At 39.0% G+C, this 26,017-nt stretch overlaps 1 protein-coding gene across 1 annotated transcript in view; it reads left to right on the top strand.

Annotated features, from left to right (window-relative positions):
* EYA4 (EYA transcriptional coactivator and phosphatase 4) overlaps nucleotides 1-26,017 on the top strand; it is a 221,513-nt gene that overhangs the window by 8,749 nt on the left and 186,747 nt on the right. The window contains exon 1 of the mRNA XM_080388354.1: nucleotides 1-26,017. This exon is cut by the window's left edge and continues 8,749 nt beyond it. The gene's annotated coding sequence lies outside the window, so the exon portion shown is untranslated.

Genomic DNA, 26,017 nt, shown 5'->3' with positions numbered 1-26,017 from the left:
GGAACAGAGAACAAATTTCAATGGGAGTCAAAGCAAAAGGTAGCACTTAGCCGTTACACTCACAGAGAGTGCAATCAGCACAGGCATCCAATGGGATCTACTCTGATGTTCTCAGTGTTCATTTATTACTTGTTTCTTGGAGATGTATGCTCCTGTCTCAGCTTTATATTGCAGCAGTGCTGACATCACACACATTCCCTCACTTTTTTTTTTCTTGCTTTGACCTACTGAGAGGAACACTTTTCTGCAGGCTCTGCCAGTGTAAGAGGATATCACTTGTCTCCCAGACTGTAAGTTTCCATCAGGCTGCAGCTGTAAATCTAAACACTAAATTGATTAATTTTTAGCACTATGTGTTATGGCAGAGCCAACAGGGCCAAAATAAAATTGACTCATTAGGTACCACAGACACCTTATGATAGTCCTTGCTGCAAAGTTCTTCCAATCCAAATAGATAAGACAGACCACAGATTCAAGGGAAAACAGAAGCAAGGTGAACAAAGATAACTCATCTAAATTCTAAAAGGAGCTCAGAATGAGCTCTGAGGATACATATTTATAACGAAAAATCTAAGTAAGGTCCTAGATTTGGGCTGTTTCAGCAGGACTGCAGGAGGTGTTTGAAAGACATTGAGAATAAAAGAAAATAAGAAAATAAAATCACTATATTTAATGTTATTTATTCCTTCTTATAAATGGACTGTCTACATCTTAGTATTGACATAAGCACTTTCTTACCCAAGGATTTCAAACAACTATTCTTAAATGCAGCCTCCTCCTTGTCCGATAATATGGGTAAATACTGTTCTCAATTTACAGACTGAAGCACAGAAAGTCAAGGGACTGGCTTGGCATTCTCCTAATGAATCCAAGCTGAGGCAAGACTCCAGAAGCAAAGATGTGCAATCTTGACTGTAGCTAGGTGACATTTGCCTTGCATTCTACTGACCTATTTTGCAGTTAGACAGTGTTGGGGTCATCATGCTCGAGACTTAAGGCACATTGCTGTAGGCCCAGAGGAGCAGAAGGAGTAGATGGAGACAGGTATACGTCGTTGTCTCTCAGATAAAACAGCAGTGGAGAGATAGCAGAGACAGCACAAGTTAATACAACAGCAGTGATTTAACAGTTCGTGTGGTGACAGAAACATCCTCTCCATTTGCATTTTGAGGCAGCTCTGATCAAACACAGCCATATTGTATATTTTTCCCTCACTGATCACTGCATTTAGAACATTATCAAGAAGCACTGCAACAATGAAATTAAAGTTATCGAAGTGCTGTTGAATTTCACCCACTTGTACATCAGCTAGAGTGTCAGTAACTTGTGCCATCAGTCTCTGATTATTTTTATACTTTGTTTGACAGACACTTCTGGAAATGTCTTCTTGTTTTACGTCGTCAGCAGAGCTCCCAGGCTAAGTTCCTTGCGTATCTTTCAATGCTGCTAAGCTGATTGGCATTTACTTGTACCCCCTCACTATAAGAATCACAGGCTCTGGCTTGGCAAGGATCACTTCTTTTTTTTTTCTTTTGCTTTTGAACAGAACAGCTACCCTCCAAACTTAAGCTCATCTGGTCTTATTGAAAAATGAAGAGGGAAAAATTAAAATCAGTTCTTACTAATTAGAGGAAAATTGTATGTAAACAATTGAAAGGTCTTTTCATACTTATGGCCTGACATTTCCACAAAGAGCTTAATTGCTTGCATGGGCCTAAAGGGTTATGTTCTTTTTTTAAGTTGCATATGCTCTCTGCCAAATACTAGCTTGGACATGCTGTGAGTGATTTTTGGATCACCAGCAGCTCTTACTATTTTAGGCTCTGTCACAGCTTGAAGTTGTAATTAATTTTGAGGATCCTGACAATCATAATTATGACAGTCCTAGTTTCTGATAAGGCTCACTTACCTTTTTTTTTAGCAGGGAAAACTTTGAGTTTTGTGTTAAGAAAAGAATGTCATACTACAGACTATCACACTGCAATAAATTCCCAATTTAAAGAATAAACATCTGCCTTAGAGTTGGGTGGGAAACACACTTCTTGTCCATGAAACTTGCCAAGTTTTCTTAAGTGTTCCCACCATGAAATCAAGATTCTTTGAAGCTCTATTCATAAAATCAGGTAAAGGAAAAGCCAGTCAAAAGTCATCCATCATAGCAGTATACTGTTTTGGATGCTCAAGATGCATATGAGAGACAATTTCAGTTCCTTTTATGGCATCCTCTTTATCTGAAAGTGAAGAGCCCTGAAGAATAGGCCACTACTTATTCCACAAGAAACCTTTCCTGCTGGAATCTTCTAGATTCATGTAATAAGTAAATACTAAGTGAGGCACTAACTAATACTTTAGTTGGTGCCTTTCTCTGCCCAAGTATGTGTCTGATTAAGTTGCTCTTTGCTATTCTGGGGTTTCTGTCTCTTTCTCTTCCCATCACTTCCTTCAACTTCTCTCCCATTTTGATTAAGAAATCAAGTTTTGGATTAGAGAGATCCCCAGAATATTGTACTGAACTGGTATGTTCCTACAGAAAGCTTCCATCCCCTTGAATATTTTTCTGTGAGATAAAAGGTTTGAAAATTTCTCATTTGTTCCCTGAAACTTAAAAAACATTGAATTCTTTTATTACAGGTGGAAAAGCATGATGTTTAAAACTTCCAGTATGGCTTTGCTTGCACCTTCACATCACTGGTAACTTGTAATAGCAATAATAGCAGGAGTATTTTCCCTTTCATGTTTTTAGAGATTGAACTAAAAATTCACTGGATTTGATAGAAAGACAAATATTATATGTATAAAAAGATGTTTGCTGGACATTTGGATTCACTTCTGATGGCCCTGGGAAATAATAACGCCTCCCTCAACAGTTTTATGGCCCTTAAAGAGAGTAAAAGCATCCTGCATAAGCCTCACACCCCAAACTAAGCACATGCGTCATGCTGTGGTCACTGCTTTCTGAGATTTATCCTCCCTCTTTAGCAGCTCCCATTAATAGCAGAAGGAATTACACAGTTACAGAAAGGAGGATGTCCCTTCTGAAAGAATATTGTTGTGTGTTATTTGTAATACAACACTCAAGGCCAGCTTGTACCTTACAGGTTTTGGCTGATTTAGGGTAGCGCAGGGACTCAACATAAGCAAGGAAGCAGCTCAAGGAGTTTCCTAGGGCACATATTCCTAACCCAAGGAGCAACCCAGTTAAATAAAAGACAACACATAGCTCTGTGCCATCCCCTGCCCTGGGAATCACACTGTCGCTGTACACAGAGAAAGTGATGCCTGCCTTCTCGCCTGCTCCAGGGGGATTTTTTCCATCGCTGGGATCAGGAGAAAGCATTCTCTGTGCTTCCCCAGCACAGCAATGGCAATTTTACCTGCATTTATAGCATCCTTTTGCCTTCCCTCTAGAAAGAAGTGCCAGCCTTAACCCTTAGGAGATAAAATACAGCTTTGCATCACTATTTGAATCATATTCAGAGAGTTCTTCAAGGGACCGTAAGCCTTAAAATTATGCAAGTTCAAAAGGATCTCTCTTTTTTTTTTTAAATCAATAATGTGAGCTTCTAGCTCCTCTTTCTTTGCCAAGAAGAGTCTGACAGTGTAAAGTAAGTAGGTACTAAATAATAGGAAAAAAAAAACCTCAAAAACAAAAGGGCAATGAAAAGATCCCATAACTTGTCATAATTTTTCTTAATTAAACGTTTCTAAAGGAACTTAGTGATTTTTTTGTTAGTATCCAGGTTTTTCAGTGCCCAGAACAGGTAACTTTGGTTAAACATTTATTAAATCAGAATTAACACATTTAAAGCTATCCACATTTTATTTGGAATGGGTAGGGGAAAGCTTGGAACTTACTCCTTTTATTCAGTGAAAAACTCGGATCTAAACATGTCCAGTTTTCAGACCTAAGCATGGATGTGAGAAATTTGTAAGAGGTGCTGAAGAGCCACTTTAGAGATACAGCCACATCCATGAAGGAGTAGATGACTACCTGCACCCTCGAGGGCCTCGGTCTGCCACAGAGATTCTTAACCTCCTTCTCAGATTTTGCCTAATTCCCTTTAAATGTTTTATTTTAAAATTCCTAAACATCCAAAAATCTGCTGCTGGATATGCCCAGAAACCTGTTTTTTTACAGGACTAAGCAATTTGGCAATTTACTTATTCTTGATGCTCAATAGGATTTGCAAATTAGATGTTGCCTCACTCAGCTCTTAAATGAACTTTGCTCTTGTAGCCAGTTTTTTAATACCCTTAAATATTCAAGCCCAGCATGACTATGGCCACCAAAGAGGTTAGTAGTGATTAAAATATTTATGCAACTTCAATTCTACCCTTTATCTGCCTATCTCAGATGACAAGGCTATTGGCTGTCCTGGAATATCTAATTCCCTCCTATTGAAACAGCTCCGGTCTTTCAAATGAAGTCACCACTAGCAGTCAGACTGGATCCAGGGCTGCCTTCCTTAGCTCAGGTGGCCTGCCATCATGTCTGATTGTACTCACACTTTCCCTTTCTTTAGACCAGTAAATTAAAATACCTATTTTTCTCTCCTAGTATAGCCTCTGGTCTGGCTGTTGTAACATTTTCTGGAGGACGCAAAGGAAGATACTGTACCCAGAGTGGCGAGTGTTCAGACCACTGAGTGACTAATAACAAAGAAAGAATGAGATGCAGGATAGCCATCAGCTGTAAACCTCTACTTACTGAAATGCAGCTTTAGTTATTCCAGTTTATTTCACCTTTTTTTACAGTGTTGTCCATTGTTAAGGGGCACAGTAGTGAAGTTTCATACAGGTGCTTCTGCATCAGGTTCGGGGTACTTGCTTTTTTCCCCTCTCCTTCCCCACAGCTTCCCAGGTGCACTCAGTGTAAGTGTGGTATCACCAACTCTTACTTCACTCTGTTGTATTTTGATTTCAAACTACCCCACTTCAGAAAGCCTAATACACATCCTTAAACCACTGAGAAGTTTCTAGTGCACTAAATATCACACGTTGTGGATCTCTTGTTTTGTCAAGTTTGCAGATTCTGCTGCATGCAGCCTCTGAATGTGACTGTGCAGAGCCTTTGGGGGCACCTCGCCAGTAACAGAGATAGATGTTAAGAAAGAAGCTCCTACACAAAACATGGCTCAGAGGGCAAACTTCTTGCTCGTTGCTCTTCCCAGTATATTGCCAGGTTTTGGGATTCCTGAAACACAGGGAGTACCGCCTTCTATGAAGTCTTCAGAAAGGATGAAACAGCCAATCCTTGGCTGCCGAAAAAGAAAAAAAAGAGGATACATAAACACCTCACTCCACGAGGCGAGACTATGAATCCTACTGCCCTGCAGCTAGGGTAAGGCATCTGTGCCCTAGAAAGTACTGACACCTAAGATATACCATGTCCTCAGAGCTTGCCCTGGTGGCTGCTCAGCATGCTGGCTGCTGTGAATTCCTCTGGGCGCTGAGGCAGGCAGGCATGTTGCGCTTCTGGAGCGAGGTGCCTGCCTTACAGGCACTGCCATGGAAAGAATTGCAAGGCCAAAGTTTCTTTTTTGGCTTTGGCCCTAGGATGCTTGAGATGAGGCAGAGCATCGCCCAGTGTTGCCAAAGAACCCTTTGCAGGCTTAGCCTTTAGAGTACAGTTTCCCTCCAGATGTGAATGTATAACAGGCGACTTAGGAGGTAACAGCTTAATTGTTCTTTAGCTAGTAACGCTCTGTCCTGATCATTAAAAGATTTTATGTACTGTTCAGAGTTTGTACATTGTAGTAGTCATTATACTTACATAGATAAAACAAAACAGACTGATAAACTCGTTTGTTTTCCCTTAGTTTTCTTTGAGACCTCCTGTAATTGTTTGTAGTAACAGAAAGAGTAACGATAACACTGGTTAATAGGGTTGTCTTTGTAGGGTGGATTTATTTATGGCTTGGAGTGAATTCTGCTCATAGCTCACTACTGAATCCCCATCTGTCCTGGGGCAAGGCTCCTGGTGCTTCTGCTCCCCTTTTGTAAAGGGAGTACATCACTCCATTTTCTACCTATTTTATGCATGTCTTGTCCTTTGAGAGCTATTGTGTTAGGGATTAATCTTCAGGCCTGCCATGAAAATAAATCTTCCTTAGAACATTATCTGACCATTGCAAGGTCTGTTTGGGCTCAGAACTTCATTTTACACTGAAAATTCCATCAGTAATCCACAGTGGTTGCACTATGTATCCAAAACCCAGGTTGTGCAAACCCAGGCATAAAGCCTTCCCTTGTCTTTAGAAAGATTCTGCTAGGTGCATCCTACACCCAGTAACTGGTTATCATTTCTGCCTAAATTATGTTCAGGCTGCTTGCAAAGCTGTGGAGAGATGATAGATGAGTAAATAACATAAAAGCATTAAAACCAATACCTATTTATTTTATTTAAATAAAACTAAGATGAATAAGTGGTGCCTCCAATAAAACAAAACAGTCCCCAAAACCTCAGTTGTATTAAAATTTTCATTCTCACAAGAATCTAACCAGTCAGTAAACCATCACATTATTATTACCCACATTATCAAAAATGTGCAAGATTTACAGACTTTAAATCTAAAAGGTACAATAAGAGAGGATCCTAAAAGGACATAAATGATATAATTCCATGTAGTTATAATTCATAATCAAAATAATGGTTTTGACTGCAGCATCCAAACTGGTTTAGAAAGATATAAGGAGATGGTGCAGGTATCATATCCTGTGGGAATTTATTCCAGTGACAAACATCGCTTGCATTTGAAAATATGTGGGTTTCAACTTGAATGGCATTAAAGTTTACCCATTTGTTCATCCTACTTTTTTTCCTAATAGGTGCAGCAGGTATTCAATACTTCTTGTCTCTCCCTGTAAAAGTGCCCAGGCACTGAACATTGGCAGTATGAAGCCCACCATCAGTGGTCTCCACAACTGCTAAAAAACAGTTGGGTTTTCTCCTGTGTACCTGGAAGGAGATGTTTCCAACAAATTCAGACCATGCCAAAGTCCAAGGCTCTTGCAGAAAATGCCTTGCATGCAGTCAAGGATAACAAAACAGTTCTAAGATTTGAAAAGCAAGCAATCAGGAGGGCCAAAAAGCCACAACTAAGTAGAAATTTGTATCTCGAATTTTATGAATAAGAACAAATAAAGAATAGAAAAGTATCGCAAAAGAGCCTTTGAAAACATTATTAGGCTTCATTGTCCATTTAATCCTAAAGAAATAAATGATGTTGTCCTAACTAATTAGGATTGGTCAACTACCCTTGAATATTTGGGAAGAAAATGAAAAACTTATTCCTAACATAAAGCTGACACCAGAAGGCATCCAGTTTGTTCTGTGAAGAGGGATCAATTACCTGTTTATTTATAACTCGTGAACTGGGATTACAAAATGTGGGCCCATGACTCACATGGGCTCCCAACTTGCTGTTGGAGCATTGCGCAATGCTCACCCATAAAGCCCGTGGCTGCTACACTTTCAAGGTAAGACTGCAACTCCTCCTGGGTGGCTGCCTCAAGCACTAAATGTGTCCAAGCAAACCTGGCGTAATGGAGCACTTCAACCTCTCTCATCTTCTGAGACCTAAAGGTCTAACTCAACAGTTATTTTATCTATTTAAATTAGCTTTTTTAACTGACCCTGTTTTTCTTCCATCTCCTTTAGTTTCCTGCCAATACACATTTTTCTTTTGTTGGGCCATGTAACAGTTTCTACTTTCTGAATCACCTGCATGTCATGTAGTCACAGAACAGCATGGGAGAACCCCTCTGGCTCCAAGACCCATGTTCCTGACACTCCTGGCTGGCTTTCAGCTATGATTTCCGTCCTATCTTCCTATTTGCATTTGGGGAATAGGGTCATGGGGAAGATGAAAGGCTGTGCCATAGCAGGGACACACTGCCTAAATGACATCCTGTACTAAAAGGGGTCTTGATAAAGACAAATTTCCACACAGCATCATGGGGTCTCCCTTTCATGTAACTTGGTGTGACAAACAGCACCTGAAGAAACCCCACGTGGAGTTTATTTCTCACATCATCTGATGCTACCCTACTTGGTGCCTAGGTTTTTGTCATCTCTATGGTCTTGGGACCACAGTCAGGGCTCAGCCAGCCAACATTAACCAATGGCCCTACAAAAGCTGCTGTTTTCCAGGGAGAAATAGTTTGAGGTGTCACTGTGTGTTTATAGGAACACTGTCTTGCTGAGCCACAGTTTATCTAATTGAATGAGGAACTAAATGAACTACTTGTTTACTAGTCCTCACATCATCAAAAGCCACATATTGAGAATTATGAAATATATTTAAACATGCACACAGCAGCAACTAAATATATATCATAAAAATACTACTGTTAAATATCACAGAAAGGACACCTTAAAAAAATAACTTGGAGTTTGAACTTTGAATGAGCTTATGCTGTTTCCTAACCTGGGAATGAAAAAAACCCCATATAGTAATGAATGATCTTTGCATTCAGCTATGAAATCCTACACCACCATAGATGTTTTTTTAACTCCTTTAGTCAACTCAGACAATCCTTCTAGAGTGAAAAATGTGAAGGTCATAAAAAACTACATACCAAAATATTACATGTAGGTATTTAGAGCTGAATGAATGAAAGGCTTTCCCACTGGATTAATTTACTCTCCAAAGCAGCCCCTCCTAAAAGATGGCTCTGTATGATTAAAATATGGCCAGCATTTTATAGTAAGTCTTTACCACTTTACAGTAGCTAGCTCTAGGGCATATTTCAACTCCCATTCAAATTAGTTTTTCTATTGAATTTAAGGGGAGATGGACTGAGCCTTTTAACAGCAGTCTTCTGGCCTCGTGCACTAAGTGTATGTAGATGTACAAATCTACACTTACTCTATTAGATTATTTCATGGAGTCTCTTCTAGCATAATTTTAAAGTTTCTTTTACATTAAAATAATGTAGTTTAATTCTCATTACATTTGATTTCTCAAATCTGAAATTTCTGTTATGTAGAGCCAAATTTCATTTAGAAAGTTTTTATTGGGACAATTTAGAGAATTTTAGTTCTTTATTGAAACATTATTACAGCATGAAACAGAAATTTTATTTCTTATTTGACTCTAGTGCTTATTAATATTTTGTTTTACAAATGTATAGCAACTTAATAGTCTGAGTGCCTATAAGAACATTAGATTATCTTTCAATACCCATAAATACGACTAGTAGTGCAGAATATTCAGCCTGAAGGTTATATCAAATTCAAGAAAGGTGAATGCAGCCTCATGCTTGCTTGAATCTCATTTTTAATTTAATAGTTTGCATTATAGAGCAATATCTTTTTAAAATAATGTAGAAAGAGATTCAAAGTAATTCTTTATCTGCAAGTTGATATACTCTTAATGTGGTGTAGATGTAATAATTAATCCCATTTCTTTATCTGTATGTTGATACATTTCTATCTGCTTTAATAATAATTAATGCCATTTTCTTTCTTTTAAATGTCAAATTTTATTAAACAGCACAAACTGTATACATCACAGACAAGATATCAAGAAAGAGATGATTGCACCTCATGCTTTACACCTGGGGCCTGACTGTGATATCTAGGGCCCCCAGGCATAATCTGCCATCTAGGACAGTGCATGGATCTTGACTACCCAAGCAATTTAGGCAACTCTAAGGGCAGTTTAACTATCAGCATAAACCAGACTGAGCCATTTTCAACACTATATCAAAACCCGGTGTGGCGGTGATTCTTTCCATGAAACCTCTTCCAAAATTAAACTCACGAAGTGCCACCCAGAGAGGGTCCGAGCGCTCTGCAGGAGCCAGCAAAGCCAGCCTCTCCAGAGCCCAGCCCATGGGCGCTGCGGCAGGTGGCAGCTGGTGCCCACCTCAGGAGGCTGCTCCATGGCAGCACCCGCACGAAGCAGTGGCAGGGGACAGGGCTAAGCATCACCCAGCCATCACCTAGCACTGGCAGGCTACTTGGCATGGGTTTGACCCATTGTAGCTCACACCTGGATTATGTCAGGGTATGTGTGGAGAGAACATCATGGCATCCCTAAGACAGCTGCTTTCCCAGCAGCTTCATGAAAACCTGTGTTTTCAAAACCATTTAGTTGTACCAAAATGTTTAGGAGACACAGATTAACCCGGGGAAGGGATGCCAAAGGGCTTTTACTCTTCTACTCATGTTAGCACCGGTTGCTCTGCTTTGCGACATACTTGCTGTAGTATGTCTGTACAGCCCTCCGGTCAGACCGGACCCTTGGGGTTGCTGTTCAGCATTGTTTTCCTAAACGTTTCCACTCCTATAAAAGTTGAAGAAATTTCCTGACAGGCTCTGTTTTCGGTAGTTGGAGAAAGTATTCAGAACTGATTACAGTACTTATTCTTTAAAGAAAGAGGGAAGGAGAGAGCACATGGATATTTCTTCTTACATAAGAAGTAGGCAGAACAAGTGATGGGTCCCAGCCAGGTCCTTAATAAAACGAATGATGTCTGTGTTCCCCAGAGGGCTCATGACGCCACTGCGGAGTTTGCAGTCAGCAAGAAGCAGCTCATGTTGCACACCACATGACACCGGAATATGACTAATAAACATCAGGAAGTCCCCAACGGCTGCAAATTTGGCAGCACTGTCTGAATTGGCCCGTCATGGTGTTCAAGAACCTTGTGAGCATACTTGGGCCCAGTTTCAAGTGGATAGTAGATCCCTGGGTTTTGATTTAAGGCACCTTGTTGTTTAAAAGAACCTGGCAACGTAAATAATAGAGGTGTTGCCTGTGAAGCCTGAGGTGCACAAGCTAAGCAAGAGGGAGCTGCAACTTGCACAATGCCTATCTGGTTTAAATAAGGCTATTAACATTCCTCACTAGCATTCATATACATGCATTCGTATTAAATGTCTAATAAAAATATTCAAACCACATCTGTTAACTAGTACTTTAGGTCAGTGTGGCAATTGTAAATTTTCACAGCTAAGTTCTCAACTTCTCAAAAAGAGTTTCTAATGGAAATGTTGATAGGCCATTAGCTAAGCACGGTGGTGAGAATGGCACTGCTGTAGTAAGAGTGATCACAAGTCAGTTTAACAAATAATGAAATACTAGTAAACAGATGAGGCTTTAAGCCTATTCATTAGGCTCACTTTCTGATGAGTTAAAACAGACTGCTTATTTATTGTTCATAAACACCCCCAGGCAGTGGAAATCTGTCACGGATAAGGATGGTGTGACAAAGTTTGTTTAGTTCTAGAATACAGTAGTCAGAAAAATGCAAGAAAACACACATGGTGACATAGTGCCCTTATGTTTGTAAAGTAGGAGGGAAATTTTCTGGTTAAAAATTCTGATATGTTATAATAATGTGTGTTATCCTACTAAAAATTAGATATCTGTGGGACCAGCCTAGAACAATGAGACTGCTAAGAATATCATTACTAAAAAAGTGAAACCGTTGTCTGAAACGGTCTCCGGCTGGAGGGTTGTGTTGTGGGAAAATATTTTAACAGGGTTTCCTATTAGTGTGATTGTTCTTGAGATGTAACACCGGTATTGAAATACAGTGGAACGTTTACCATGTGTGTCTCTATAATAGATGGTAAGTACTTCATGGCGATTTTATTTTTAGAAAAACTTCTTTCTGATTTTCGTTCTGTATTGCAATTCATAAATTGAAGGGCTAGTACACTTTACGCTTACATGATGCATTTACGCTAGAATGGCAAACGTTACACCACTGGATAGCCAGATCTGGGGAAGAAAGAGGAAGCCATCAGAGCTTATGATATACAGAGCCCGCAGCCGGCATGGTAGGCTCACGGGATCCAAAGCCCAGCCTGCCCCCTGCCAACAGCTCACAGCCAAAGGGCCTTATGCTGCAAGCACTGATAATTGTAACTACTGATACAGGAAAGTATTCACAGTACTACTCTGCAAGCAGGTAAACTATAGGCAAAATCTGGCAAAAGTAGGAGGTGAAAAGAAGCTAACTGGCACGTTTTTATTAGTTCCATTCTCCTGTCACTTGCCTATTGGTCTTAGTATATAAACTTGTAGCAAAAATATTCCATTAATAAGCTTATTTATACAGCAATGTGTTTAACCCCAGTTTTATATAGAGTGAATTTTTATATAGGTAGTGGATTTGTGCACAACTTAAAAAGTATATGCTATGATTTATTAGTTTGGGTGTTAATGAATGCTAAGATATTTGCACATTACAATATTTTAATAGTCCACTACAATAAGATACCTACAATTTTACAGCCAAAGCTTTTTATCCTTTTGCATTTTTTTCCAGCCCGATGTTAAATACTTTTTCCTTGAATGGGAATGGCAAAACTCACAGTTGCCTCAGTAGAGAGCTTTGGTTAAGCTGTTGCCCGCTTTTACCACTTGTTTTTCTTACGAAACCAGTTGTTATTGTGGGCTATCTGAAGTACACTTCCATGTCAGGCAAAGAGGAGGTCCTTTGTGAGAAGGAGGTCCTCCTCAAAGTGGAGGTCCCCCTTGAGACAATTTCATCATCTTATCAGAGTATTGTGTTTGTAAGTGGTTGTCCTCCACTACGCCTGGCATGGAAGCAAACTTAAGATAGCCTACAGTAATGATGGGCTTCGAGTTGTCTCCCACTCTTTAGATTACAGACATGTCACTCATAAAAGGATGAAACTCCTCAGTTCAGCATTATGCAAACACCACATGTGTACTGCAGTTCTGCACTTCTTTGGAGAACACAGAATTTATGCTAAGCTTTGTGTGAGTATAACCTGTTTCTGTCCTACAGAAACAAACGTAGACTGCAGAAATGATTCATGCAGATGCTTTGCTACAGTTCTGGCTTTAGTTACATTTGCCTTTGATTTCACTATTCATGTAATTCATAGAAGGATCTACAACTATCTATGTTAACAAAAATATGCATTGAATTTGCACTACACATATGCTGTTGCATCAATGGCATGGCATTTTCACAAGTTTAAATTACAATGTCTTGGCCTTGCTAGCGTATAGATAATTTAGTTTTGCTTACTCAAAGGCTCTGCTGAGTGAAATAATCCAACAGAAGTCAATGGGATTTCTGCCTTTGATTTTTACGTCAGCCAGGACTTCCCATCCTGTGTTTCTAAATGCCTACACAGGTGGGGGGTTCATTTCTTTTTCCAGAGCTGCTATGTTACACTACTTCCTTTCCTCATACAATTGCCAATAAGTGTTTCTAGCTTTTGGTTTTTAATTCTTAAGTATTATGGATCATAGGTAGTGGGGAAAAAATCACTGTTGAAGGTATTGTTTTCTTCCATAAACTCATGTTTCACCAGCATTAGGGAAACAAGAAACAAGTGTTCCCTGGAACGTATCTAAGATTCCCCTTCTGTACTGGGACATCCTATTCTCCTTCTGCAAGCACATACTAATGAAATTGCCAAAAATTGTCTCTAGCATTTGTCTTCATGATTTCAGTGTTGTTTTGTAACGTGGAATCTATCTCCCCTCACTATTCATAGCAATTTCACACTGGCTTACTAGAAAGAGAGGAGAGCAATCCATCGGTGGTGAACCTTTGCAACACTAAAGATATACCTTTGAAGTTTGTCTTCACAGTCCTGTCATGGCTTGTGAAGCTTCCCTTAATATAGTTGTAATCCAATCGTGTTAACATATTCCAATAAGAAAAGAATTTTAGAATAAAGTGGAGGTTTAAAAGAAATTCTCTCCTGTGCCAGATTCTGTTATCCTTTTGTAAGACAGTCTAAGGAGATCCACTGAAATCTAGGAGACTGTTCACAGAAAAAGAGCTAACGTAGCTAAAGCTATTGAACTGTCTGGCCTGGGTTTTGGTGTTACTGATCAACATCTGCTCATCTTCTAAAGACATGGTCTAGTGTTGCTTTGTAGGTCTTGAATACCTTTTCTCCAAATAGCTGCCAAAAGATGACTGGCCATCTCAGTATGGTTGTCAGGGTAGTAGCTCCATCCTTCACTCCAGAAAAGGTACCAAAACTTTTCAGACCTCTTGATCTTGCCAAATCTTCTAGCAGAAATATTCCTCCTGCAGCCTGGGACCTGGTGAAGGTGGTTGCTGGGGGCAGAAAGTGTAACGCCGGGCCCCATAACAACAACCACTGCAATATGAGATGAAAGTGATCTGATTTCAGGAGAGCTGAACAGCAGGAGGGCACTGCTTATGCAACGTTTTTACCAAATTACTTAATGGGTGAAGACACCTAAAACAAGTTCTAGCACAGTCATGCCTTTAATCACATGCATTTGTTGTTGAAACTCAAGCTAATAAGAGGACCACTCTTTCCTACATTGCAGAAGTGTCAGAGAACTTTTAGTATCAAAGCACTTCAAGATCCACAGTATAAGGCATACTATGCATCCAAGTATTATTCTAAATAACCTCACTCCATTATTTTGCCTTGTCAAACAAATCCTTTGTCTTTGGTTTCAACTTTTTTTTCTGAGAAATAATGGCAAAACATGAAGTTAATAGTGAGTTTATAGGTACAGATGCAATACCAGAGGCTGTTAGTTAAACAGGAGACTTAAGCTAGTATATGTGCTATAGGCTTCCACAGTTCTTTGCTGACTGCAAACTTGTAAATATTTACAGCTGTTTACACTATCAACAGTGAGCAAGTAACTCTTTCAAGTTCTTAGTTGTTTAAAGATGGCATATACTTTTTACATAAAAGGGAAATGGAAGTGAGCAAAATGTTTTTTATTCATATTTAAACAATTCATGGTGACTTTACTATTTGTATTTTTTTAATTCTCTGACTTTAAAATAAGGAAAGAGAAAGAAGAGAAGTACAAGAGTTTATAAAGATCTTTTCCAGTTAGACTTGTCACTGCATGGATGGAAATTAAACAGCTTTTTTTGTGTTGAAGGACCAAATAAAAAGATGTGTTACAGAGATGGAAACAGAAAGCAAACAAAAGGTTGAACAGCCCTAGTAGTAAAATATCTTTGCTATGTTTCACAAAAACAAAGTGAAAACTTTTATGGAGGCTGAAAAAAACCTTGGACTTTTGGTGTTCATAAAATTACAAATTATTGATTCATCACATGAAAAAATTACATTAAACCAATAACCAGGACTGTATACTTTCAAGGTTTTTTTTCCACATTAAAAATTATGTGTTGCTGGCTTTAAAAGGTTTTTTAATGAGATCGTTTAAAGCAACTTTAATGGTAGAAAGATCAGCTTCAGTAAGAAGCGTAGAAGATGTACCAAAACATTAAATATTGTACATATAGGAACCAAATATAGCCCTTCTCAGTGCAGTCTAGATTTTAAGAACTAGGATGACTGGGATACAAAATTTATTTTTAATTGGAATCAACATCAGTATTAGAATAACCAAAATAATCTGATACCAGCAATAATGGGGGAGTAGGGACAATGTAACTAAAGACTCCAGCCAAGGTTTTCAGTAGAAGCAGCTATTTAGACAAGCTTTCCAGGAGGGTGGTGAAGTTATTTTGCTGCAATTCCAGAAGTGTGAGTTTAAATTATGCTGAAGACAATCTTCCAGTTAACCAAGCCAGACAGGTACTTTGTCAATTGGGTTGAGGAGCCAATTCTGACCAGCTCCTGGAGTCTCTTGTGCACTATTGACTATGCAAGCTGCTTTGACCATTTGAGCTTCTTGGGCAAATTGGAAGTGTTTTGAAAAACTAGCAAACAAATAAACCCTAAATGTAAATTAATGCAGGGTATTCATATTTTTACTCCAACTATTTTGTTTAATTCTCTACCCTCTTTCCTCCATCATTCAAACAGAAATACAAGATGAATGGAGCCAAGTGCCTTAAGTTGTATGAGGTGTCTCTTAGATATGGACAGTTTCACATTTTACAAGCTGTGCCATCGATCTCCCCTCTGACTCAAAAAAGGTAGGTACCTCAGAGGAGGTATGTGAGAAGAATACGGAAGAGGCCTTTTACAATTTTTGGTGGGTTTTTTTAGTTATATGCTTTCAGCAGAAATGGAGATCTATTATAGGAGCAATCTACCTCTCTTAACACTGAAGTGTGCTGCAGCATGTGACTCAAGCCATGAAGTGGTGCCCGGTTCATCTACGTAAACTACAATTTTTTTCACCTTGTGATTTGTTAAATCAGTTAAAATCTATTTACACAAGCCTACAGTCGCTACTTGTAGCAACAGGGTACAAGACTGTGTTCATCCATTTTGCTTGCTAACATGATGATAGTTTATTTAACAGAGCTGCAGTGCTTATACCACAAATGGTCCTCCTTTTCTTCTACCCTAAGTGCAGTCTCATCCAGTGTATTTATGCGAGTAGTTAATGACAATTGTAACAGCAAGGAAGCCTGGAAGGCCATGACACTTCAAGAGGGAGCCCAGAACAAAAGATAATTTTGCATTTGGGGGTGGGGGATGGATCCAGCTTATTCTGTAACTCTGAAAACTAGAAAAATAACCTAATAATTTGAGAATGAAAATTCCTACTTATTATACTCTCATACTTATGGTACAGGATGTACCACAGGTACCAATATGGTTTGACAGGAGGCATGGGTTCTGTTCCAGCTACTGGTACCAAGGAATTGTTTCACCCTGGGGAATTACTTTAACTAGTTTATGTTTGTCTTCCTACACCCTTAAATTTGAAGCTCTGCAGGAAGGTTCTTTCCTTTTCATTACCCAATGTAACGTAACCCAATATAACTGAGCCCCACCCTGGACTGATACGCATTTTGTTTCCCAAAGCTAGAACAAATCTGGAAGTCTCTAGTGTTTTCCCACAGCAGTGTTAATTTGAGTTGTATAAATCTCTGTGGTACATATGAAGCTTTGATATGGAAACTAGGGAGACAGCATCATGTCTAACATCATTTTAGCTGCCTCTGCACGATCATCCCATTATCCCTGTGGGGACTTTACTTGCCCACCTTTGCTTTGCTTTTTTTTTTTTTTTTTCTTTAAAAACCTTTCCTCAGGACTCATGTAATATGTCACATTGTTCTAATTGATGGGGGCTGACAGGATTCTTTTCAGAGCTTGTCAGCACACCTCTTTAATTAGCCAGAAAGACCACTGCTGAGTGACAGCAGTGAATTCTTCCCACAGGTTTCCCAATCCCAGGTAGTACAAGGCAGGTGAGATGGGACCTGAGGGTAGCAATCTGTTCCTGGTTTCCAGAATAACATTGTCAGATGATAAGCACCATGAGGTCATGAAGCCAATATTACAGTTGATGGAAGGTTGTTTTTTTTAATTAGAGACTTCCAACGCTGCAAACTTGCCCTCCTTTTACAGTAATTTTAGTGTAACTATAACCAACATACAGAGTCAAACCCCTAAACCTGTAGATGTTTGAAAGATTTGTTTCATGTATATATCTGTGATTTTCTTCTTCCCCTCTTCTTGACTTTTGGCATTTGTGTTTTTTCATATATTTACTATTTACAACTTGCCCAAGCACTAGGGCAGATACTAGCTTGGAATTCCTCTGGAGGTGGAAGAAGTATCACTGACAACATTCACCACATGCTGCTTCTGTAGTCAGAGGATTCATTTACAGCCTTAGGTACCTGGGTAAGCAAAGCTCTGGTCCTCTGCAAGGTCTGTCAAACTCAGGCTTTGTATAGTTCCTGAAAAGAATCATTCATGCTTTATTACGTTGTTTTCTGTAAAATAGTGCAAGAAATATTTATATACATTATAAGGAATAAACTTTAAATCACTGATGTATGACTAAACGCCAAGGAAATCTCAAAAAAATGTTAAGTATTCTTTTAGGAAAATGCAGCTTCTACACTGTGACAAGACTAATGGAATTATTTTACAACATGAGTAGAAGATACCAGAGTTAAAACTAAAAAAATCTGGAGAAACACAACAGAAAATGAATTGGCAGTTCTCAAGAGACTAAATTAAGACATAAATAACAGTGCCTTAATCTTAAATGAAATTCTACTAAATGTGGAGTATTATTAAGCTATCTATTAATCTTTCTAAACTGACTCAAAATTCTAATTTAACTGTAAATATATATATAATTCAGAGAATTAAAATGAGACAGACAATAAATCTCTCAAGCATTTGCATACAAACTACAGACATAGTATTTGCAATACAAATATGATACATACTAAGTCACTTCAAACAGAACATGATCACAAGGGGAAAAAATACAGGCCAAAATCAATACCTTGTTATTTCAACATTATAAATGTCACTAAACTCAGCTGTTAAGAATGTAATTCCTCCTTCCATGGGCATTTCTTGCAGATAAGAGTACAGGCTGCAACTACAGAACCCCAGAAGAATTCAGACCGAGGACCCTTTCCCACTGAACATCTCATTAGAGTCTGTTCTTCAGGCCTGTTTCTCCATCAATAAAATCTGTAAGAATTTTAATTGCCAAGCACTTCCTAGAACTGAGGTTATAGAGATTATTTTTCCTTACTTTAATTTTCATCAAAATATTAGTAATATTAGGAGAAAAAACCCCCCACCATATTTCTACCTATACAGGCTGAGAAACTTATTTTGGTGGTTCTTGTTTCTGATGGAGGAAATCTACCTCCTCTACAGGGAACCAACAGTGCACATCCTTCCTGGCTGTCACATGGCTCTATGTCAGGGCAATATTGCTTTGCTTTTCCAGGTTGTTCCACTTGAGAATAATTGCTGAAACAAACCCTGACTCAAACCTTTCTGGTTTTAAGAAAGTACTAATTACTTCAGCAGTACATCCCCATTCTAGAAATCCTGTTTCACATTATGATTCATTTACAGGACAAGTAAGAAGGTTCCTGTATAAAAAAATCCACCATTATTAACAGGATACATGATGATGAAGACTGCTACAAGGATTTTATTATTTGTTTGCAAAGGTTGAGTAAATTGCCTGTAAATTATGCAGTCCTCACAAGCTCTGAGCAGTAAACTGTTACTACACTTTGCACACTATGTGACTTTAATACCCAACCTGAAGTTCATTTATCAACAACCACTCTTGTGTAAACAAGCCATGGAGAAACCTGACCTGTTTTCACTTGTTATTGATGATCTTTCAAAACTCAGAAATTGCCTCCTCTTCAATTTCCTACCACTGAATTCTTAGGTAATCACCTCATCAATAGTTCTCAACAAAAATAATTGTTTCCAGAGCAAAACTCTCCCCAGACTTTAGGCCCTTTAAATTGGTCCCTCTCTGTGCTTCAAAAGTGTGAATAATAAAAATGTATACATAAAAAAACACTCAGAATGTGTATATGCTTTTATTAAGTCAGAAGTGCAGAAAAGTTTTCCCAGAACAGGATATGGGGCAGGGAAAATGAAACACAGGCTGCCACCTTTTAGGATACGTATATTTTTTTTTTCTCCTGACATGAAGTTCAGTCTTCAGTCTCATTTACAGAGCAGTACACGTCATTCAAATGCTAATAAGGTACTCACATTCACAGCCAATCCCAAGTGCAGTCAACTAATGCAAAAGGTGAACAGAACTTTGTCTTTTAATGAGGAGGTATATATGCCACAGGGCCAAGTGTAGAGATTTACATTAACTGCTTTGTTCTCATCTGTGGTCCACATCCCTTGTGTCCCTTTCCTCCACCTCTCTTTTTCACTGTAATAGCAAAGATGCTCTGAAATCAGAGCTGAATTAACCACTTGTAGGTCTCAGAACTTAAAAGCTGTGGCAAAACGTACACTATTTGGGTTTAGTTCTTTAAGAAATTTTGAAGTATTTGTTACTAGGAAAAGAAGAATATAATGAGAGGAGGTGAGGAAGGATACAGGTTAAAGAGAGCTTGTTTACCTTGATGAACCTCTGCCTCCCATTTTAACCTACTCAGGAGCGCTTTGGGGACTGTTGGCAAAAAAGTCCTTTTCCTATCCCAGAACTGCTGTTGCCCAGCTGCAAATTAATGGAGAGAAAGCTGTACATGTACCATTGCATCAATACTCAATCACATGTAGCAATCTGTCTGATTTGCTCTTCTTACCCCAAAATGGAACTGAGAAAGCACATAATTTCTACTTGTCTGATTTGGGAAAATCAGTTGACTGCTGCCCAGGTGGTTCTCATAGCTCTTGATGTATCAATAGTGTTCAGTAAGCTGAAAAAAGGCTGTAAAGCCTTAAATAGTTCCACATTAGCATCTTCTTATCTTGCTTGTAATTTGGAGATAGTGGTTTCAGAAAGTACATCAAACAATTAGCTGGTTCTCTGCTGAAAGTCTGTTTTATCATAGATGCAGCCAGGTGTAATTACAGTAATAATGTCCACACAAAAGCTACAGATATGTACCAAGGTATGTTCCAGTTAATACTAAAACTGAAGCACTTCTTTCCATTGATTTCAACCAGTGGATGACCATGACAGAGGAAATTATATTAGTAACTTCTTTTGTGTGCTTTACATGGGGCTAACTGGTAAGATCCCTGGGCCAGGGACCGTGTCTGCCTCTGTGTTTATAGAGTGCAATAAGACCTCCAAGCAAACTGTATAAATTATTAATATATGTAATAAGCAATCAAATGTAAATACAATAACTACATTAATAACTAATATTATATTACATAAACAGGCTAGACCCACTGGAAGAATGCAGAAGCCATAAACATTAAGGACTCTTTCAGAGTACATTTATTACTTCACAGCCAGAATGGAAAAAACTTAACTCTTGCTAGATGTCTTAAGATTTCAGTGCATAAAGAATGATTTAATAAGGAGTTTGCCCTCAGGATTAACTCACATGCATGTACAAAACAGATCTCTACAACTGCTGTTTAAATGCCCTTAAAGTAACCTGAACAGTGTTTTCCTAATCGATATTTCTGAGATTCAGGATGAGATCCTCACAGAAACTAAAGAATCTGGTCAGGAATATCCCAAGACAAGACAACACTGCAATACCTTCTGAAAATGAAGGACAATTGCTCCTAAATGCTATACTTGGCTTTCTGCCTCTTACTATACTTACAGTGCTGCAACTAAACTAGCAGCTTAAATCTATATATACTTTCGGAGCTGTAGTTTACAAGTTCAGAAATGTCTAAAGTCTTTGAATAGAACATTTTAACAGGAGAAAGGAACTTGTACTTTGAAATAAAACAGGTTTTCTGAAAACACTTTGACATAATTTTTTGGAATCCCTGCTTTTCATTTTATAGTTTTTCTGTGTTTCCTTCCTCTATTGCATACCACCTGCAAATAAATGAGTGAAATTGCCTGAGCTTCATTTAATCTTTTACTAGTAGGAGAATCAAATTCAATCATGCTTCTGGAGGAAACAAAGTTATTTTTAGTGTAACAGTAATACATACTGTCATTTGTGGCGTCATTTGGAAGTGACATTTTTACTTCTATAAAAGATGTGAAAAAGTTTGTGGCCAATTATTCTTTACCAAATGCGTGTTATTATATTATAATGCAATACAGCAATGCTACGAAGTTACAGTGTAGTAAAAAGTTCTTGGCATGAATCTGTATCTGAGTTTATTGCATAACAACCTCAGTCCTGCTGACGATGACACTGATGAATGCTTCGCCATTGGTTTTGCTGGAAACCTCAACATGACTGATAACTGACTAATAAACACAAGTACTCCCTTACACAGACCATTTCTGATCAGTGACAGTAAAATGATTGTATCATGTCTTTCATTTATGCTATCTGTACATGCAGCCAAAACCTGTTTTCAATATGCTAGGTTTTACGGATTTTGAGGATGCTTTAAATAGATTTATAGAAATAGCATGGCAGCCATCTCAAAGTTATTCTGTTGAAGAATGGTTGTAAACGGATATAAACAAGCAGACAAAAGTCTTAAAAGATGGCTGAAATTCCTAGAAGTAATCAGAAAGTGAGGAAACTACATTTAATATGAAACTGATTAAAAATCAAATACAAGGGAATTACACTAAGCAGCAGAACTAATGTTTAATGAAACAGATTAAAATGTTCACATTTTTCTAAGTCATCCACGGAATGCTCTTTATTTTATTTGTGATGAAATGAAATCTGAAACAAGGTTCTATGGCCAGAATAAACACGGATGCTGTGGGGCACACCCTCAGCCCTCCCCCAGTGACAGAGGCTCTGGAGGTGAGGTAACACCAGCCATGACATCTCTCCCACCTCCACAAAAACCTGACCCAATGTTGTCTCTGGAACAGCTCTAAGAGTGACTTTTAGGCTGCATCTGCACTAGGAAATGCTCTGGAGGTTGCTCCTCTGCCCTGAGGCCATCTGCCAGAGCAGTTTCCGTAAGGCTGAAACTCTCATTATCAGCTCTCATACTCTCCAGCATAGGATGGCTGGACCAGACAAAGCACCAGGAACAGTCCTTGGCCCATACCACACCCTAAATAACACCAGGGCGTTTTTTAGGAGAAGGCTAACTTGTGAGAGCAAAACCATGCCAAGAAGTAAGCTCACAGATCAGTCTGCTAGCCCTGATCAGTGCAGACACAGTTTTTGTATCCCACAGTGAAAAGGAACACGTGGTTCATCAAAAAAAAAGTGTGGCCCAGCATTTTCTCTGGGTAGGCTCCATGTATTACTTAAATGAAACTTGATGAAACCTCCATGAAACATGAAGGTCTTGCTGGAAGCAGAGTGGGTCTCTCCCAGGAAGGAAAAAAAGAATCCTGGTATAATTGCAGGACGCAAATTAAAATTACCAAGCACACCTCATTCTGCCTGCACAGCCAGCTGAAAAATGCAGGTTTTCGTTTGCACTTAGCCAGCTGCTTTTCAAGCAAGCTTTAAAGACAAAATTTGCACCGATTTCAGTGGGGCTTTTGCCCGTGTATGGGATGCAGAACAGAGCCCTCTCCTGGTAAGCACTGAAGATAATTGAGGACACCCCTGGCACCGTATTTGGCACTATCCACAGCACATATCTATGCAATGAAGTATTGAACATAGGCACTCAAAATAAAATATTATAAAAGCTCAGCTATTTGGAGCCACGGAACCTTATGATTGAGGTCAGATTTATTTGGATTAAAAAAGTATGGAAATCTAAATAACACTGAAATGATGGTATGCTTGAAAACTGAAACATTAAAAAAAAAGTTATATAACATATTTAAAGGCACAGCTGGCATTTCATGATCACAACGACTAGCCAGTTGTAACCTGTTTTTGAACCCACAGCTGAACCCTGCATGTCGAATTACTGAAAAGGGTGGGTCACCTTCTTTTTAAACCTGAAATCTGATAACCAGGGTAAAGGAACTCTCATTCATTCTTTCTTTTTATGACTATAAAGCCATGAAGCACCAATAATAACCTTAGGTATACAGATCAACAGACTTTGCCTAATTAATACACTTTTGGATTTCATACTTGAACCTGTAAATAAGAAACCATATTTTAAAGCCCTGCTTATATTAAACAAAATTTCAACAGGTACCTAAGCTGGATGTGGCATATGGTAGGCACTTCAATAAATCATAATAAAGATACATAGCCAAAATAGTGATTGTCTGTCATTAGATTTGCACAGAACAAGTAAGTATTATAACAACAAACCTTTTTTTGTCACTGAGATGCCATGTAGAAGTATATTGGTTTAATTTCAAAATTATTTATAAAGGTTCTAAAGCCCATTTTGTTTGTAGTTACATATGCAAACATGATCATCTGGAACCGTACTACTTATGGTTGTAATCTCATTAGATTTCACAAGGTAGATACGGTTGGGTCTATAGTATTTGCATTTGAGATCTCCAAGGAAATTCCATTACCATATGAATTGTTATCTGTGCCGGGCAACATTCTTCAGCTGACTCCGTATTGAACCAGCATAAAGTATATGATCACAAATGTTGTCTTTATATAAAGAGGTAAAACAAAGGATAACAAGTACTTGTGGTCATTAAATACCCTATGGTAGTTTTTACAAGTGTAGGAGTGTCTGGCCTAATACCCATCTAGATAATTACATCCTGCCTACTTACATTCCCCTGTTCCTTTAAATGGATAAGGTATTATTCTTCTATTCTTGTGTAAAAGTGGACCCTACAGCCCTTCCTTGGGCTCTTAGGACTATTTCTAGCATGACCTTCTCCAGGCAGGACTCTATATGGTCACACAGAGTCATTTATATGGCTCAGTATATTATACCAGATTTTGGATTTGCCACCTTCTGAAATCACTTCCACTGAGCTCACTGGAATTTACTTCAATCCAAAGACACCCATTTGACGCAAATCGTCATTTAGTTCCTACCTGTGAAAGTCGCGTTTACAATAAATCACTGTGAAAAACTACTGTTTGGTCATGAGATCTGTTTCTGTAGGACTTCCTTCGGTACATGTGACCCAGGCCAAATGCTCATTAGACCTTGCCCACTGTCACCAAAACCAATAGCAAAATAGCAATGCTGTTCAATGACAGCAAGGCCAGGCACCTTAATGGCACACTTACCTCGGGTCCGTACCATGTAACAGCAAATCTCCCATGCCTCCTCAATGGCAATGAAACATGTTACACTGAACAAGATCATACATAACCTTTTCAAGTCAGCTGCACCTTACATTTTAAGAGAGGGTGCAACAGATGGTACGACCTTGCTTTAAAATGACACGTCTATTAAAACAACCGGTGTTACTAGGGGACTGTTCCCTATAACAGGAATTTGCTTCATTGAGGTAAAGTGGAAGGAAACCAGGCTTCAGAAAACATTCATTATTGTGTTCGTGTACCAATGTTAGACTGCTGCCGCTCACAAAAGTCCTCTCAAAAGGAAGGAGTTGTTAGTACGTTCCCCTATGGAAGGAGCCTCTTAGCAAGATGGGTGCTGGCATTAGTCACGACTGTTACTCTGCAGCAGGGTTGTCAATCGTAATTATTCCTGCAAATCTGAGTTTCCCCCCATGCTGGTTACTCTCTAAACTCTCAGTTTCAAAATGCACTTCGTATTTCTGGCTTGTCCTACACTATGTCAATTGGAAGGCTGGCTTTGGGGGGCTTTTTTAGTTTAAATGTTTTTCTAGCTGTATTTCTGTAGATCAAAAAAAGTTTTCCAAGTCTGTTCTCTTTCTGAGTGGCGACTCTCCTAAGACAGCAAATACAGGTGTTTTATAGACTTGTTTTCATGAAGATTCAGTCATTTAAAGTTTGAAATTATTTAGGAGAAAGATGACCATTTTAGTACAATTCATTGACTGCATATTATGAAATTCAAAGGTGGACACAGCTTGAGTAAAGTTTTGCTTTAAATAGTATCACTGGATGCAAAGTAAGCAAACAGAAGGTAGGTAGGAAGGAGTTTTCCCCAGTCTGTACTTCTTTTCATCATTTCATGTGACTTGCTGACCTCAAAAGCTTCTGACATTCAGTACTTCTGAAAACCAAGACTGTTCTCTCGCACCTCTCTCCAGCTATAGGGTCTAACTTTTGCCTTCTCTTTTGAATTTTTGACTTACAGCCTTGGAGAGTGAAGTTAAGTTGATAGAAAGAAGGTGATGGAGCTGGTTGAGCAAGAGCCACCCAATCCACTCAGGAGATAATATGAAGTGAAGGGTAAGAATATGAAATGTGACTCAGAAATGAGGTATTTTCTTTTACTTCCCCACACTGGGCAGCAAACAGGACCAAACACAGCTGCTGAATTTCCAGCAGAAAAGAGTGTTCCGTTTCAAAGCAGGAAAGGATTTGGTCTCCATCCACACTGACCAGCTTGAGGGGGAGACAAATGCATCCTGCAAAAGGGTACAGCGACAGGTCCTGCCATACGGTGCTTCATCGTAATTGATTACTCATACGCTCCCAGCCATCCCAAAAGGTCAGGAACGGTTTATAGGCTTGGTTTGTTGTATACGAAACAAAAGGAAAAAGTGGAGTAGTGAAGTGTGGGCTCTGCTACTCGTACTCGACGGATCAGCGTGAGTCAGCCAGGGGCTGACGCGCGACCCGTGCCCTTCGGGGCCCTCTCCGTCGCTCCCACCGCTGCTGGCGGCAGCTGCCAGGGAGCCGCGGTGGTGAAGGCGCCAGGCCCCGGCCGCGGGGCCGGGACACCTCGGAG

This window comes from Falco punctatus, assembly GCF_963210335.1.
Source record: "Falco punctatus genome assembly, chromosome: 5".
Classification (NCBI taxonomy): Eukaryota; Metazoa; Chordata; class Aves; order Falconiformes; family Falconidae; genus Falco; species Falco punctatus.
This window is presented reverse-complemented; position numbering and strand designations above follow the sequence as displayed.